Source organism: Chiloscyllium punctatum, chromosome 2 (genome assembly GCF_047496795.1).
Source record: "Chiloscyllium punctatum isolate Juve2018m chromosome 2, sChiPun1.3, whole genome shotgun sequence".
NCBI lineage: Eukaryota > Metazoa > Chordata > Chondrichthyes > Orectolobiformes > Hemiscylliidae > Chiloscyllium > Chiloscyllium punctatum.
Window position 1 is genome coordinate 137,948,394 of NC_092740.1, and position 17,286 is coordinate 137,965,679.

At 40.3% G+C, this 17,286-nt stretch overlaps 1 protein-coding gene across 4 annotated transcripts in view; it reads right to left on the reverse strand.

Moving 5' to 3' along the window:
* The window catches only part of LOC140490277 (ephrin type-A receptor 5-like), a 329,076-nt gene that overhangs the window by 259,472 nt on the left and 52,318 nt on the right, over positions 1-17,286 (reverse strand). The gene's annotated exons all lie outside the window — the stretch shown is intronic.

A 17,286-nucleotide genomic window follows, 5' to 3' on the forward strand; every position in this document is an offset into this window, starting at 1 on the left:
TCACCATATGGAGGGTTGCACAAAACAAAACTTCTGTGAAAAGAGAGGAAAGAGAATGGACTGAGATGTGCAAACAAATCAAGTAAAGGATAGACAGTGAGAGGAGGAGCAAAAGAACTCTGGTAAGCAGACAAGGGACAGGCACAGGATTGAGAGTAACTTGGGATACTATTGGTGGTGAATTGCCACTTCACATATGGGACAGGCAGTGTCTGAGAATTCTCTGTTGTGACTGTTGGGCACTTCAACGCATAGCATGACTAAAGGACTCATTCATTCCATCCAAGATGAGCTCTGATGAAGTTTACTAATTTCAAGATTTTATTAGATTTTTTTTCGTTAACGTGCATTGTCAATAGCAGCCCTCAGGTAAGTCATAACAGTAACCAAATAGTGGGGGGGGGATTGAGAAAAGGAAGAACAGCAGCCAAGATCAGGAAAGACAGTGATGATAGTGAGAGACCAATTCAGATTATGGTTCGATGCTGATGGCAGGTTATGTTTTTAATACTGAATTGGGAGACACTGTCATGCTTTTTTTCAGATCCCCATTCATGGGGTCATAGAGTTACCCAGCACCAAAACAGACTATTCGGTCTAACCAGTCCCTGCTAAACATAATCCCAAACTAAACTGGTCCTGCCTGCCTGCTCCTGGCCCATATCCCTCCAAACCTTTTCCATTCATGTACTTATCTAAGTGTCTTTTAAATGTTGGAACGGTAACCACATCCACCGCATCCTCAGGAAGTTCATTCCTCGTGTGAACCCCACTCTGTGAAAAAAATTTGCCCATCATGTGTTTTTTTTAAATCTCTCTCCTCTCACCTTAAAAAATATGTTCCCTAGTCTCATAATCCCCCATTCTAGGAAAAAGACACATATAATTAACCCTACCTATACCCCTCATGATTTTATAAACCTCTATAAGGTCACCTCTCAACCTCCTGAGCTACAGTGAAAAAAGTCCCAGCCTACCCAGCCATTCTTTATGAACCAAACCTTCCTACTCGGCAACATCCTGGTAAATATCTTCTGAACCCTCTCTAACTTAATAATATTCTTCCTATAGCATAACAGTGTTGCTATTTTGGTGGAAACCTGTGGCAATGCCTTTTAAGGAACCTGAGATGTAGCACATTGACGTAGTTTACCTGAATGCAACAACACCACGGCATTGGAAAAAAACAACATTACAAAGGTGGCCTTACGTAGGCGCGATCAAATAAGGACCTTTGATAATCTGTATCAGGAACGGGCTTAGATGTCTTGTTTTCTTATCTACACTAAAGCAGTAGCCAGCAACATCCATCTTGCAATAAGACTGTGTAAGGGGCACTTGTTCAGTCCCTGAGAATGGACTTGGCCCTTTTATTAAAGCTACTTCATTACACATTACCAGATCCAAAGATCCAAGCAGGAATAAGGCAATTTTGCGTCAATTAATATGTAATGAGGTAGTTTGATAAATGAACTCAGAATAAATATTTTATATCAGTTTCATGGCAGAGGATGCTGATAGCATTCCAAAAATAAGAATACTAAATAATCAAGGAAGAATAATCATTTGGGTGGCACGGTGGCACAGTGGTTAGCACTGCTGCCTTGCAGCATCAGAGACCTGGGTTCAATTCCTGCCTCAGGCGACTGACTGTGTGGAGTTTGTATGTTCTCCCTGTGTCTGCGTAGGTTTCCTCCCACATTCAAAAAATGTGCAGGTTAGGTGAGTTAGCCATGTTAAATTGCCTGTAGTGTTAGGTGTAGGGGAATGGATTTGAATTGGGTTGTGGGTCAGTGTGGACTTGTTGGGCTGAAGGGCCTGTTTCCACACTGTTAATAAGAAGTAAGTATTTTTTTTTCCTCAAATGACAGTATTAGGGAAACTAATGGGGATAAAGGGCAATGAGTCCCCTGGACCTGACAGATTGCATCCTAGGGTATCAAAGGAAGTAGCCTGAGAAACAATGGACACACTGGTAGTAATCCAATAACACTCTGGAAGCTCCTCATTACCCAGGAGAAAGCAGGTTGTTTGACTCCATTCCCAACTAATGCACAGTGGCAGCAGTATGTACCATCTGCATAATACAGTGCAGCAAAATGTCCAGTTTCTCCAACAGAACCTTCCAAATCTGCATCCCCTACCAACTGGTAAGAGAAGGGCAGCAACTGCATGGGAACTCCATGACCTGTAAGTTTGCCTTCAAGTCAAACACCATCCTGATTTGGAACTGTATCACCACACCTTCACTGTCACTGGGTCAAAATCCTGGAACTACCTTCCTTACACCCTACATGATATTTCACTGCAGCATCTCAAAAGGCAGTCACCATTACCTTCACAAGGGCAGTAAGTGTTTATCTCACCACTAACACCACTATTTATGAACAAATTTTAAAAGCCTTTCTACTTCTGAGTTTGGGCTTTAATTCTCCTAAATCAAAAGAGGTAAGGACATATGTTTAATTATATAAAAGAAAACCACTGTTTTCTTTTTTAAAGTTATATTTTCTCTATAGTTTGTTGTTTTAACAGTTATAGAGGTGAATACAGCTAAGTTTTATTGCCTATCTTTGATTCTTTTTGGCTGCTTTAAGAGACTAAATTTCAATAAACTGATTGTCCTAACCCCAGAACATGTTTCCCAGTTTCTAGTTACTTCATTAATTTGGATTAAAATAAACACCTAGACCATGTACAATTCAGGAATATAAATATATGTTTTAGTCACAAGTACTGAACAATAAAACTGCTGAAATAGCAATACTAATCAAAGCAGACTATTAAAGAATGAATATTAAAAGACCATCCCAACTGGCATCACTCTTACACAGGAACAAAAAAAGTACTCCAGGGAAAGTTGGACTAAAGGTATTGCAGATATTATACATTTATAATTATGACTATGTACACAGAATGAAGAACATTTTCCAATCTGCTTTTAAAATATCCTTGTAGAGGAAAAGTAAAAGTATTGTCTGGTGATGATAGCAGACTTCTCACAAATAGATTCAGTGAAGTGCTACATTGCCTTTCAAGATCATCACATTGTACAAAGCAGGATATGTTTTTAAATTAGAAATATTCCTTAATCGTCCTTTCTTTAAGAAAAAGCAATGTTAGGCAGATTGAATGGATAACCTTGATCTTCTCTGAACTTTTCTGTATTTATTGCTTAGACTAACTAGAATGCCATTCCCTTATGTCTAAATGACCTGGTAACAAAAAACCTTCTAAATTTGTGCAGCCACTTGCAAAACAGTCTTGTACCCAACTCCCTAGACACTAATCTGTCCGCAGCTTTTCACACAGATAATATTACATTTGCGGCTTAGTCTCAACAACTGCATCCATAAATCAATTTCAATCCAGCTTTAATTATCTATCTTTAATCAGGGCTATTCAGGCCACATTTACATCTCATTCCTGCTGGCCAAGTAGTCACATTAGTCTTTTGAAGCTTACTCAAGCTTAAATTATTATATTCTCTGATAAACATTGAAGCCCTTTCAGCCTGAATTTCGTGAGCAGCATTAATGTATCTCAGGAGCAGAAATATCTATGAGTAAATCATGATTTTAGAGTTGAAGATACAAAGGCCTCCTCACACCCAATAATGTTTTTTTTAATGCTGCCACTTAGACTGAACTTGATGTAATCATTCAGCATCCCAAATTCAGCAGCAGCAGATGGAATCATCATTCTCTAATTGCAGTACACCCTTTGTTTAATATGGCACTGGACTGAAACACCAAATCATATGTAGAATTTTGTTGTTCTATCACCCATATTTTGCTTTGCCAATGAGCACTTATCAAAGAATAATCAGTCATTGTAGAGTATGACATGTTATGTATGATTTTGTGTAAAATACACATACCCTCAGCTTATCATTGCAAATAAAATGCATCTCATAAGCATACATGAATGAATTTTCGCTAAATATATATGTGAAAGTCTGAATACAAGCTAAGAGTCATTTAGCTAAATGGAGATGAGCAGATTAATCAGATGTAGAGGGTCTTCTATCCTCAGCTGTTGGCATAACAACTGTCAGATTCGATGTCTCTTGTATATGGGGAATATGAAATTCTTCACATAGCACATAGGACAGTAGGTGCTCACCAATTACACAGATGAACTAATATGAGTTTTTAATGAAATAATGAAGGACATGTTAGCCCATTTATCTACTACACTTCAGGAAAGATGGATACTCAAAGGAAATATGCTTTAGCTGCTATGGAGCTTGTAGCCAACAAGGCTCCTGCCAAAATGTAGCTCCTATACAGTAATAGGAAGAAGAAAAACGTACATTGGTTTTTAAGATGCTACAGTAAGGCAATACATCAATAACAGTACCTTTTAAAGAAGCACTTTGTTTTATAAGTTGCACATACTATGATGATGGTGTGATTTAAAGAGGTTATCTTTTTTTTAGAAAAAGACAGAGATGCTGAATTGTCCAGTTGGAAAGCCAGTAAAGTAAACAGATTGTGTTAAAAGTTGGAACAATAGAAGCAGCCTGGATGGGTGCAGCCAGCTCTCACAAACCAGAGTTTCTAGTTTTTAGCTTTGAGTTTCAGCATCAGTTGCTGTTGGAGTCTCAACCAGGTTAGAAGCTACAGTCAAGGTCTCCTGGCTGCTACTGTCTCTGAGTTTTCACTTGACTTTTTTTTTCTTTCTACTACTGGATTGCATGTGAGAAAATCTGATTTCTGAGTTTGTCTTCTTTGCCAAAGGTGTGCTCATGGGATGTTAATATATTGGGACAGTTATTTACTAATAGTTACTATAGCTATTTTTCTGTTAAATTTTCCAAAGAGTTAAGTTATTCTAAGTTCTTCTTTCTTTTGTTGTATTTTAACTACAGTGTTTGCATAAATTGTGTTTGGCTTAACATCGAAATGTTTGACTAGTCTAACTGCATCTGGAACACAAGTACTTTACGTTTCCCTTTAAAATAAGAAACGTTAGAGTCTAGGTTGCCTTCTTAAAATAGTCTGAGGGGGTCTGGTCTAATTCTATAACAACACCTATACAGTAATTAAGAAATAAACAGAAAAAAGGAGAGACATGGGTCAAACAAATTTGCACCATTCAGAGTTTGTGAAGCATCAACACATCTTGGAACTTGGTCCATTGCTCTTTGTTAATTCCTAGTTTAGATCTTACCCCACTTTCAATGAAAATATTTTCACTGATTTTTGTGGAAACACATAATAGCACATTTGGAGGAAACCTTGATTTTTTTTTTATAGTTTGAAATGGGTGCCACAAATCACCAGCCTATCTGGTATCTCCTTATTTTTATTTCTATTAACTACATTGGGAGAAATCTATAGAGACTTTTAAAGATACAACTGATTAGTATGTAGTACGTAGAAAAGGATTAATGAAAAAGAAAAACAGCAAATTGTGTTTGGCTAAGTTAGAATCACAGAATCCCCCCAGTGCAGAAAGAGGCTATTCGGCCCATTGATTCTGCACCAACCCTACGAAAAGCATCCCACCCCTATACCTGCATTCATTATTACTAGTCCACCTAGCCTGCACATTCTTGGATGCTACAGGGCAAATTAGCATGGCTAATGCACTTAAATTGCATATCTTTGAACTTTGGGAAAAAACTGGAGCAGCGGAAAGAAAGCCACACAAACACAGGGAGAACATGCAAACCCCACACAGTAATACAAGACTGGAACCAAATCCAGATCTCTGGTGCTGTGAGGCAGCAGTGTTAATGAAATTATCGGAAGTGGTGACAAGTGTGGTAAGGTTGGTGCCATTTATGTGAACCTTTTGACAAAGGGCCATTCATTTTGCTAACAAAACCAATAGAATTAAGCCAATAGAATTAAAGGGGCAGTAATGCTGTGGATATGAAGTTGGACAAAGTCAAAAATCACATGACACCTGGTTATAGTCCAACTGCAAAGGAAACCGCAAGCTTTCGGAGCCCTTACTCCTTCCTCAGCACTAGTTGGTTGAGTGTCAGAAGCAGAGTTGTGGTGAGCGGTATATTTAATTTTTAAAGATTGAAAGATTGAAAGTTAATTACTGCAATCTGATCATTTTCTAACACACTACAGTGTTAAATCTAACTTCCAAGCAGGTGGAGGAGATAAGCAAACTGATGAAGCACAGAGAAATGCAGAAAACAAGATGTAATGCAGTGAAGTTGAAGTGAAACACACTGGCAGGAATTATCACTGTCATCACTACTATATTCTCTTATTCCCAATTTACTTCCTTTAACATAAACTTTTTAAGAAGTTTTTTTTCATGGGATGTAGCCTTCGAAGTCAGGCCTTTTAAAAAACCATTATTTGTTGTTCATCTCCGAAATGAACTGTGAGACTTGCTAACCCATTGCAAAGGAATAGTCAACAATATTGCTGTGAATCTGGATTCACGTGTAGGCCAGATCCAGTAAGAATGGCAGATTCCTTACCCTAAAGTATATTAGAGAGCCAAATAGATTTTTACAGCAATCAATAAAGGAGTTGTCATGATCTCCATGACAGAGCCTAGCTTTATTTTCCAGCTTTATTGAACTGAAACTCCGGGAGCTGATAAATTAGAAATTGAACCCATGTCACTGAAACATTAGCCTATGGCTCTGAATTATTGCTCTTGTTATTGTTACTGTGTCACCAATTTCCTCTAGAATGATAAAGAAAATAGAGGAGCTGCAAGACATGTATTTTTAAAAGACTGACTACCTGACTCAGCTTAAATGTAGATTTTCCTCCATGGACACCAGTTTGACAGGGAGAGCTTCAGATACATATTCTAGTCATCTGCCTGTGTGTCAAAAAGAAAACAGCAGAAGTCTGGAATGGCTTTCAGGCAACAGTTTCAGGTCTGCCTGATACCAATGTCCAGCAAAGGTTTGAACGTTCAAAACTTTTGAATCATCTGAGGGTGTTGGCTTTATAGAGGGAAACAGAATTTATATTTCGCATTGCCTTTGTCTTCTGCAGCCTCTGGTTGGTAGAATTCTTGGATCAGATGCTCACAGGAGCAATCTTCAATGATTTACTGAACTCAGGCAAAAGGAAAAGAAATTGGAGGCTGGTGGTGATGTTTGCTACCTCACTTTCTTAGTTACATGATTTACACAGACCAAAGAAATCTCATGAAATTCCCTAATTGTTGTGAAGCTGTGATGTGGAAGTGCTGGTGTTGGACTGAGGTGGACAAAGTCAGAAGTCACACAATAGCAGGTTATAGTCCGACAGGTTTAGTTGAAGTCACAAGCTTACGGAGCGTTGACTTCACCTGACAAAGGAGCAGTGCTCCGAAAGCTTGTGATTTCAAATAATCCTGTTGGACTTTAACCTGGTGTAGTGTGATTTCTGAAATTGTGAAGCTTGATCATGATACATTCAAATATTAGAATAATCTTCAAGAGCTTTCAACAAGTTCTTCAAAAGATTTTAAAGCAAATTGTGAAGGCTGAATTTATCCATTATGATAGTAAAAAAAAACAGTGCATATGTACAAAATCAGAAACCAGAAAACTCAGGTTAATAATGCATATAGAAGCTTTAAATCAGATGAAAAAATAGGATAACTCTCTGACTGACAAAAAAATGGAAGAAATAACAGATGTTATTTTTAACTGTTAGTCTTCCCTGCTTTCTGGAACAATTGAGGTCACTGTCACTCATGATCTTGTGTTCCTCCTTGCTCAGTTTCCTGTACTGCACCTCGCTAATCAACAACATGCTGAGAGTGAAGAGAATATGATTCACTGTCTTTAACCAGATCAGTGTCTTGATTTGTTTTGTGATCAAATCAACTGAAGGCACTGAGTTAATTACTGCAATCTGATCATTTTCTAACACACTACAGTGGTAAATCTAACTTCCAAGCAGGTCATTGCTTCTTATCAGTTTTTTTTTAGTTGCACCAGTTACAGGTTTACGGCAGATTAAGGAGCTTGTTAAAATATGTTAACACAGGAAAGTCAATTTTAGAGTCACAAGAGAGGTCAAATTATTTAACTTACTCACTTTCTCAATGGTTCAGCCATAAGGAGCATATTGAGGAAAAGCACAAGATACCTGGCAGAATCTGAGGAATGCTGAGTAAACTTTAAGAGGTTCAGCAACTTAAAAATGATGTTCTCATGATGAGGGAGGGATGGGCACCTTTCCTAGCCTTTAGAAAGGCTGGAAATAACTTTGAAAATATTTGAGGGTATGTATTTGGGGGTGGAGATTTTGGAGAAGAGTGGAGGAGGCAGAAACATATATATGGCAGTCAAAAAGTGTATACATATTAAGGTTTAATGCAAACTGCAAGCAAAGGAATTCTGTAACCCATTCCTCTTGTTTACCAACTAGTAAAATGAATGCAGTACTGCACAAGGAAGCTTTGCCATCTTTGGCACTTCAAATGCTGTCTCCATATTAGGACCACAAGAAATAGCACCCGAGCTCAATACCGTAAATACACTGCAAGCATAAAGAGAAAAGGGCTGCATGCATTCAGGAATGCGGAATAAAAGCACCAGCATAAGGCACTTCTGTTACAATAATATAAAAAAAAGGACTGTGGATTCTAGAGATCTGAAACACACAACAACAGAAAATTGCAGAACAAACTTTGGCAGTATCTGTGTTCTGAATGAAGATCACTGGACTCGAACCCTTATCTCTCCTCTCTCCGCACAGATGCTGCCACCACTGTTAGCTCTGCACTGGGTAATCTCTCAGGTTCAGTATCACCATGCATAGATTCCCTGTCTCCTGCACTGAACAATTCATTCTTATGGCCTAATATCTAATCATACAACTGCAATACCTGGAACCATAACAATGGAAGCTTTTGTGTATACTGGGCACCAGAATCTTGCACGTGCCTCAAGCATTTGTCCCCACACCCCATCTCCCATCTTTCAGAAAATGAAGTACTAAATATTCCAGTCAGAAACAGCTAATTGTCAAACAAGTTAGTTCAAAGTGGCTTGTGGATAGGTTTTAGAGAAATTCAGTCTAATTCCTACAGATTCTTTGTCACATCAAAGATCTGAAAATTGGCCATACTTTAGAGGTAGTGATGCTGAATGTCTTAAAAGGCATAAAAGTGGATAAATCCCCAGGACCTAGGTGTACCCTAGAACTGTGTGAGAAGGTGGGGAAGTGATTGCTGGGCCTCTTGTTGAGATATTTGTATCAACAATAGTCACAAGTGAGGTGCCGGAAGACTAGAGGTTAGCTAACATAGTGCGACTATTTAAGAAAGGTGGTGAAGAAAAGCCAGGAAACTATAGACCGGTGAGCCTGACCGGTGGTATGCAAGTTGTTGGAGGGAATCCTGAGGGATCAAAGTTACATGTATTTGAAAAGACAAGGACTGATTAGGGATAGTCGAAACAGCTTTGTACATGGAAAATCATGTCTCACTCACTTGATAGAGTTTTTTGAAGAAGTAACAAAGAGGATTGATGAGGGCAGAGCATTGGACATGATCTATGTGGACTTCAGTAAGGCGTACGACAAGGTTCGTCATGGTAGACTAGTTAGCAAGGTTAGATCTCATGGAATACAGGGAGAATTAGCCATTTGGATACAGAACTGGCTCAAAGTTAGAAGACAGAGGGTGGTGGTGGAGGGTTAGTTTTCAGTCGTGTGGCATAAGAATCAGTGCTGGGTCCACTGTTTTTCATCATTTATATAAATGATTTGGATGTGAACATAGGAGGTAAAGATAGTAAGTGTGCAGATGACACCAAAATTGGAGGTGTAGGGGACAGCAAAGAAGGTTATCACAAAATATAACAGGACCTTGACCAAATGGGCCAATGTACTGAGGAGCAGCAGATGAAAATTAATTTCGATAAATGTAAGGTGTTTCATTCTGGAAAGGCAAATTAGAGCAAGTCATATAACTTAATGGTAAAGTCCTGGGGAGAGTTGCTGAACAAAGAGACCTTGGAGTGCAGGTTCATAGTTCTCTGAAAGTGGAGTTACAGGTAGATAGGATAGTGAAGAAGGTGTTTGGTATGCTTTCCTTTATTGGTCAGAGCATCGAGTTTGGGATTGGGATATCATGTTGCGGCTGTACAGGACATTGGTTAGGTCACTTTTGGAATATTGCGTGCAATTCTGGTCTCCCTCCTATTGGAAGGATGTGGTGAAATATGAAATGGTTCGGAAAATATTTACAAGGATTTTGCCAGGATTGGAGGATTTGAGCTATAGGGAGAGGCTGAAAAGGCTGTGGCTGTTTTCCCTGGGGTGTCAGAGGCTGAGAGGTGACCTTATAGAGATTCATAAAATCACGAATGGCATGGATAGTGTAAATAGACAAGGTCTTTACCCTGAGGTGGGAGAATCCAGAACGAGAGGGCATAGGTTTAGGTGAGAGGGGAAAAATTTAAAAGGGACTTAAGGGACAACCTTTTCACGTAGAGGGTGTTACGTGTATGGAATTTGCTACCATAGGAAGTGGTGGAGGCTGGTACAATTACAACATTTAAAAGGCATCTGGATGGGTATATGAATAGGAAGGGTTTAGAGGAATATGAGCCAAGTGCTGGCAAATGGTACGAGATTAGGTTAGGATATCTGGTCGGTGTGGATAAGTTGGACTGAAGAGTCTGTTTCCATGCTGTAAATCTCTTTAACTCTATGACAAATTATGCAACCCTATCCTTTGATATGTGCCATCATCTTGAGTGCATCTCTTCTGGAGTTACCTACCACAATATTACACAAATGAATATTGCTTGCATATATTAACCATCTGAAATTATTTGATCAGCAAAAAATAAAATTCTGTTAGTTTCTAACCTGGGTGAAATGCTCTTTTCCAGGTAATTTCAGACCACAACATGCAAACTAAATTATTACCAATATAAGAGCAGGCATTTTTGATCCATTAAAATATGGAATGACACAAGGAAGGAGATTGAACTACTGATAAGGTTGGTTGAAAGTATCAAATTTAGTGATATTAGCATTCAATGCGTTGGCCAAGGTATGACTACAACAATTTCATTTTGGGTGCATGCACTAATTTTTGTAAGTAGTGCCTTGTGCAAACTTTCAGCGAAGTTTGGAACCTTGGCAAGAATTTTTCAGACATGGCACTTCTTGATATTGCTTCTAGGTTTTGTCATGCAGTTCAGAGCAATATTTTGGCTTCATCAGAGGGATTACTGAGAAAGTCGCATCTCACACAGCAAGATGTTCCAAAATTGTCTGCTATTTATCCAAGTGCACATTAGATGCTGCTTATGTTGCAGTTCGGTATTGGTTGGGCTTTCTTTTAAACTGCAGCTCTGGAGCAATTATTCCAGTTTGCAAAGTTAATCCTGGAGATAGTGGTCCATACCGAAATGTTGCTGGTGTTTACTCAATATGATTTTGTCTGAAGACACACCACTGTAGCAGGTAATCAACATGCAATAGCCAAGGAAGTAAAGCACATACAATCAACAAAAAATATTTGTAGCCTATGCTTTTCATCAAACCATTTTACCAACAAAGCACACAAAAACATTAAAGTGTGCATTTACAAATATGAATACTGACAAGCCACATCCAACAACTTGTATATTATTTATTTAATATTTACTATTCAAAATACAATTAGACTCTTTTGGATTCCCAATTAACCACATGTAGCTCGTGGTTAATGTCTTGAACACTGACCTGAATGATATACATGTAATTAGCATATTAGTTTATATTGCAATGTTAACAAGTTGTGGACTATTGGCATAATGCACAGCAATAAGAAGTTTGCCAACTATCGGCAATGCCATGTCTCTGTTACAACTTGGCTGCACATATCATTGCTACAGATGGTGAAGCTCTGCAACAAGCTCCCTGCTGAACAGAAGCAAACTGAGGCACTTGTCCAAGCTTGTTTGCAGGTAGGTGGGCCACTTTCCATAAATAAGATCTGGTGCTTACTAATCTTCCGAGTAATGTCATCTTGCGAAACCTCAACCTTGAAGTACCATATTTAAACCACTTTCAAAAATAAAAAATGTAGCCCACAGAAATGTTTTTGCTTCAATGTGAATTAAAACGATAGGGTTATTCTAAGAGTGTTCAATTCAGACAGCACTGCATTAAAAGGTCAATACAAACATTGGAAAACAAAATGTAATGCCCGTACAATTTTAAGAACTTCATCACTTCATGCCATTTTAAGAAAATATCTCTGTCAAATCTGGTTTCTATTCTATTCACAGCAATGAAATAACCTGAACCAAAGTCACAAATGACCTCTTTTACTGTAAACATGATGCATTATTTTTATTCATCATCTTTCCATATGTTGATGCAATAAACCACATCATCCTCCCTTAACCCCTTTCCCTCTTTATCTAGTTCAATGGAGCCAAAATGCTTTGTTCCACCCCTACCTGTCAGGTCATACTCAGAGTACCCTGAACAATTACAAAATCATGAGGAGCATAGATAAGGTGAATAACGAAGGGTTCCCCCCCCCCCCCCCCCCCCCCCAGGGTAGGGGAGTTCAAACTGGGGGGACATATTTTTAAGGTGAAAGGAGAAAGAATTTAAAAGGTCATGAGGGACAACGTTTTTTACAGAGAGTGGTTTCTTGTGTGGAATGAAATGCCAAAGAAAGTGATGGGTGCAGGTAATTACAATGTTTAAAAGACATTTAGATAAGTTCAGAATTAGAAAAGGTATTGGAAAGATATGGGCCAAGTGCAGGCAGGTGGAACTAGATTAGTTTGGGAACATGATCGGCGTGGTCTGGTTGAATCAAAGGTTCTGTTTCCATGCTGTATAACTATATGACTCTATAACAGTTTCCACCTTATACTGTGACCCATGAAGTTCCCCATCTATATACCTTGCCCCCATTCTCATTACAGTTAATGCTGCCTCTTAGTGACATCATCCACAGACATGGAGCAATGTACATTCCCATTGTACACCAATTAAACTGAAGGCTACCTCTCTACCACAAATGTCACTTCTTCTACTGCCTCAATGTGCTCAGACTGTTTACCTAACAACATTAGATAACTTCCAATTCCTGCAGTATAATTTTTAAGAAAAATAAATCCATTATCTCTGTTCTTCCACAAAACAAAAGCCACATGCACTTACCATGAGTACCATCCACCTCCTAGTGATTGGCTAAGTACTATCTGGTAGATGAGTGAGGGGAAGTGGAGGGTGTGGGGGAGGGCAGGACAGTGTCTGCTACTACTCAATGGACATGGCCCCCCAACAGTAGCAAGAGTAAAGATAAAGTACTGCAGATGCTGAAAATCTGAAAAAAGGTTAGAGAACCTAAGCAGGTCTGGCAGCATCAGTGCAGAGAGAAACTGGGTTAATGTATCGAGTCCAATATGACTCTTCAGCTCGTAAAGGTTGAATTTAAAGAACAAAGAGGGTCCAGGTTATGCAAATTCTGGCTGATCTCCCAAAGAGGTTTACCCTCCATGATATTGTTTTTTCTTTCCTTCTTATACTGAGAGTTTGCAGTAAGCACCTCTCCTGATGGGGTTGCTGCAACTTGACGGCTGTCTGTCCTCTGATTGATTCAATCTTCAGCATCATGAGCCAGCATGCTCTCTGGGAATCAATTAAGGTGGGTTTGTGCTAAAATTGCCAAGTCAGCCTTGCTTCTGCTAAGTGCCAGTAAGTTTTAGCTAACATCAGGATCCCAATTTCCCCTCTTAAATTTAAGCCCATTAACTCTGGTCATACTAGGGTCTTCACAACCCAGTATCTTATTTGTTCTTGGGTCGAACTCGTCACTCCATGACACAATGATGACCTCTTTCCACCTCCCTAATATTGACCTTCTTCACTCCTATTGCTGCCTGACCTGCTGCGCTTTTCCAGCAACACATTTTCAGCTCCCATTCCTGAAGAAGGGCTTATGACCGAAACGTCGATTCTCCTGCTCCTTGGATGCTGCCTGACCTGCTGCGCTTTTCCAGCAACACATTTTCAGCTCTGATCTCCAGCATCTGCAGTCCTCACTTTCTCCTTCTTCACTCCTATCTTAGTCCATCTGATCCTGAAACCCTCATCCATGTCTGTCACTTCTAGATGTAACTAATCCAGTATTCTGCTAGTCCACCTCCCCTCTATTAACTTCATTTCATCCCAAACACTAGCACCTTATTGTACCTCACACCTCTGTCCTGCCACCTTCTTCAGAAAGTTTTTGTTTCCTACTGTTTAATTTTTTTTATCATGGATCCAGGAAAAAGGAGCCAGAACTGGTTTTGTGTCAGAAACCCTCCTCCACTGGAAAAATGATGAAAACTTGCAGGGGTGAGCCCACATTTGATAAGGAGTCATATCTCCTGCTCAATTCAGTGTCTCCTGGGAGTGTTGCCGAACAAAGAGACCTTGGAGTGCAGGTTCATAGTTCCTTGAAAGTGGAGTCACGGGTAGATAGGATAGTGAAGAAGGCATTTGGTATGCTTTCCTTTATCAGTCAGACCACTGAGTACAGGAGTTGGGAGATCATGTTGCAGCTGTACAGGGCATTGGTTAGGCCATTTTTGGAATATTGCTTGCAAGTCTGGTCTCCTTGCTATCGGATGTTCGAAACTTAATAGGGTTCAGAAAATATTTAAAAGGATGTTGCCAGGGTTGGAGGAATTGAGCTGGGGCTGTTTCCCCTGGAGCATCGGAGGCTGAGGGGTGACCTTATAAAGATTTATAAAATCATGAGGGGCATGGATAGGGTAAGTAGACAAGGTCCTTTCCCTGGACTGGGGAAGTCCAGAACTAGAGGGCGTAGGATTGGTGGGAAAGAGGAAAGATATAAAATGAACCTAAGGGGTAACTTTTTCACGCAGAGGGTGATGCGTATATGGAATGAATTTCCAGAGGACATGGTGGAGGCTGGTAAAATTTCAATATTTAGCAGGCATCTGAATGGATACCTGAATAGGAAGGATTTAGAGTGATAAAGGCTAAGTGCTGGAAAATGGGTTAACTTAGGATATCTGGTCAGTATGGACGTGTTGGACCAAAGGATCTGTTTCCATGCTGTACATCTCTATGACTCTGTGACTTTATGAGTTAGAGCCAGTGAGGATAAGAATGGATCAGATGAAGTATGGGACTTATCTGAACAAGGCAGACGTCAGTTGGATGCTGGCTGTCCTGAGGGAGGGATACGAAAAACATTGAAAGTCTTTCGCATACTGCAGGCGTGGGTGGGGGGGGGGATGTGGTTAGACTGTCAAAGGAGAGGTGGAGGCTTGTCACCAGCAAGGGGTGTAGTCTCCTGCTGCACTTTTACCAATCATGCTGAAAGGTGGAAGAGAGAAGGGGTAGGTCCTCTTCTGTGCAAGGGTTGGGGGATCTGACCAGAAGAGGCCACCCCATTATGCAGTCTGCCCAGCAGCTTCTGCCTCCACCTGCCCTTCTTCCTTTTTTGACCTCCTGGTGCACCCCTGATGTGCTGACCATTTCCTGGAGCTCACCATCCTCCAGGCCCACATCTCAAGGACCATGTAGCAGAGACTGTAGCAGGCAACACAATGTCAGTAACCCTTGCAGAAGGTTATTGGAGTGCACCAACCAATCAGTCTAGACACCTTAATATATCTTCAGAAGCTTGATGGCCTATTCAACTGTTGTCCTGGTGAGCAGGTGTCATTGTGTGTGTTGCCTCTGTGGGTCCCCTCAAAGAGGTCACCTGCCATCTCTCAGAAATTTCCTCCCAATGAACCATCTACATTCTTTGGGGTGAAGATCAGAGGAAAACTGGACCGCAAGAGAAGGGGTTGCTTTGGAAGGTGCCAGGAAAATAAACATCCTTTCAGATATCTCTCCCCCCTCTCTCTCTCTCACTCACAGATACACACACACACACAAAGCTTTTGACGTGAGCACAGACTACTTGGAAGTTTAGGGAATGGAAGCTTTTCCTGTTGATGAATCTTTCTGTGTGGTCACTGGCTCCTGAGATTGCCATGTCAATGATGTTCAACTTCAATAGCTCCAAGGACCCAGTTTCAATTCCAGCCTCGTGTGACTGTATGTGTGGAGTTTGCACATTCTCCCTGTGTCTGTGTAGGTTTCCATTGGGTGCTCTGGTTTCTGCCTACAGTCCAAAGATCTGCAGATTAGGTGGATTGGCCATATTAAATTGCCTCATAATGTCCAGAGATATGCAAGCTAGGTGGATTAACTCATGGTAAATGATAAGGTGAGGGAGTGGGGTACTCTTCAGTGGGTTGGTGCCAACTTGATGGGCCAAATGGCCTCTATGTACAGTAGGGATTCCATGATTGATGATCTGGGGAGTCAATCAAAGGAGGTAAAATCCCATATCATGTCCCTGTGAGGATACATGTTTAGAATGAATATGTTGGTCTGTCTAAGTAAGCAATTTATCACTAACCAGCTAAACACAGTGGTGTGCAGCGGTTTTTGAACTACCACCAAGTTTCACAGCTGATCCTTAGAAGAACTCAGAGGCCAAGGAATTCAGGGTCATGTTGAGTTGAATAACAAATGGCCAGGATTGGCAACCAGTGGTGTGGGGTCTTCAGTGATGAGTGTATAGATGTCTGTGACCAGCTACCTTGAGAATTGTGATTACTCTCCTGTAGCACTGGATTTCATTAATCTCCACACAGCACTGATTTCAACAGATGATCCTGTAGACTACTTGGCTTCCATTGTTTTCCTGCCTACACTCCTTTCCCATTCCCTCCTGCTGGGTTTTAGCCTTTCCTGCAGAAGAATCTGTGTCTCATAATCACACGGGGCCAAATTTTGACAAGGTGTGCCCTTTATGCCAGCTGGAGCTGTCATTCTAGGAAGATCACCATCCAAAATTCCTTGACATCCATGACGCCTGCTCTGGTGATGCTGGCAGGCAATGGCACTGGTTTCTTCATGCCCTCTCTCTGCCCCCTGTGAAAGTCCAACAATACCACTTTATAAAGAGCGCAGCATCTTTGTCTCACAGACAATTGTTATGAGATTGGAATGTTGTCCTGGACATTCAAATCTGCAGCCCTCCATTTTTATCCCACAAGCCTTCAGCAGATCAGTCACTGTTCATTTAAAGATTAAAATGTCCGCATCTCTTAGGTTCTTAACAAACTTCCGCATATTTTCTAAGCAACCTGTTCAGAAATGTTATGATACACTTCTGGTGTAGGTGGGACTTGAATCCAGGTTTTCTGATTGAGAGGTGGAGACACAGCCACTGTGCCCCAAGAGCCCTAACCTGAGCTGATATGAAACCTGTACATGTTTTGAATCAACATGTTTGGACTTCTTGTGACACATTTCCAGC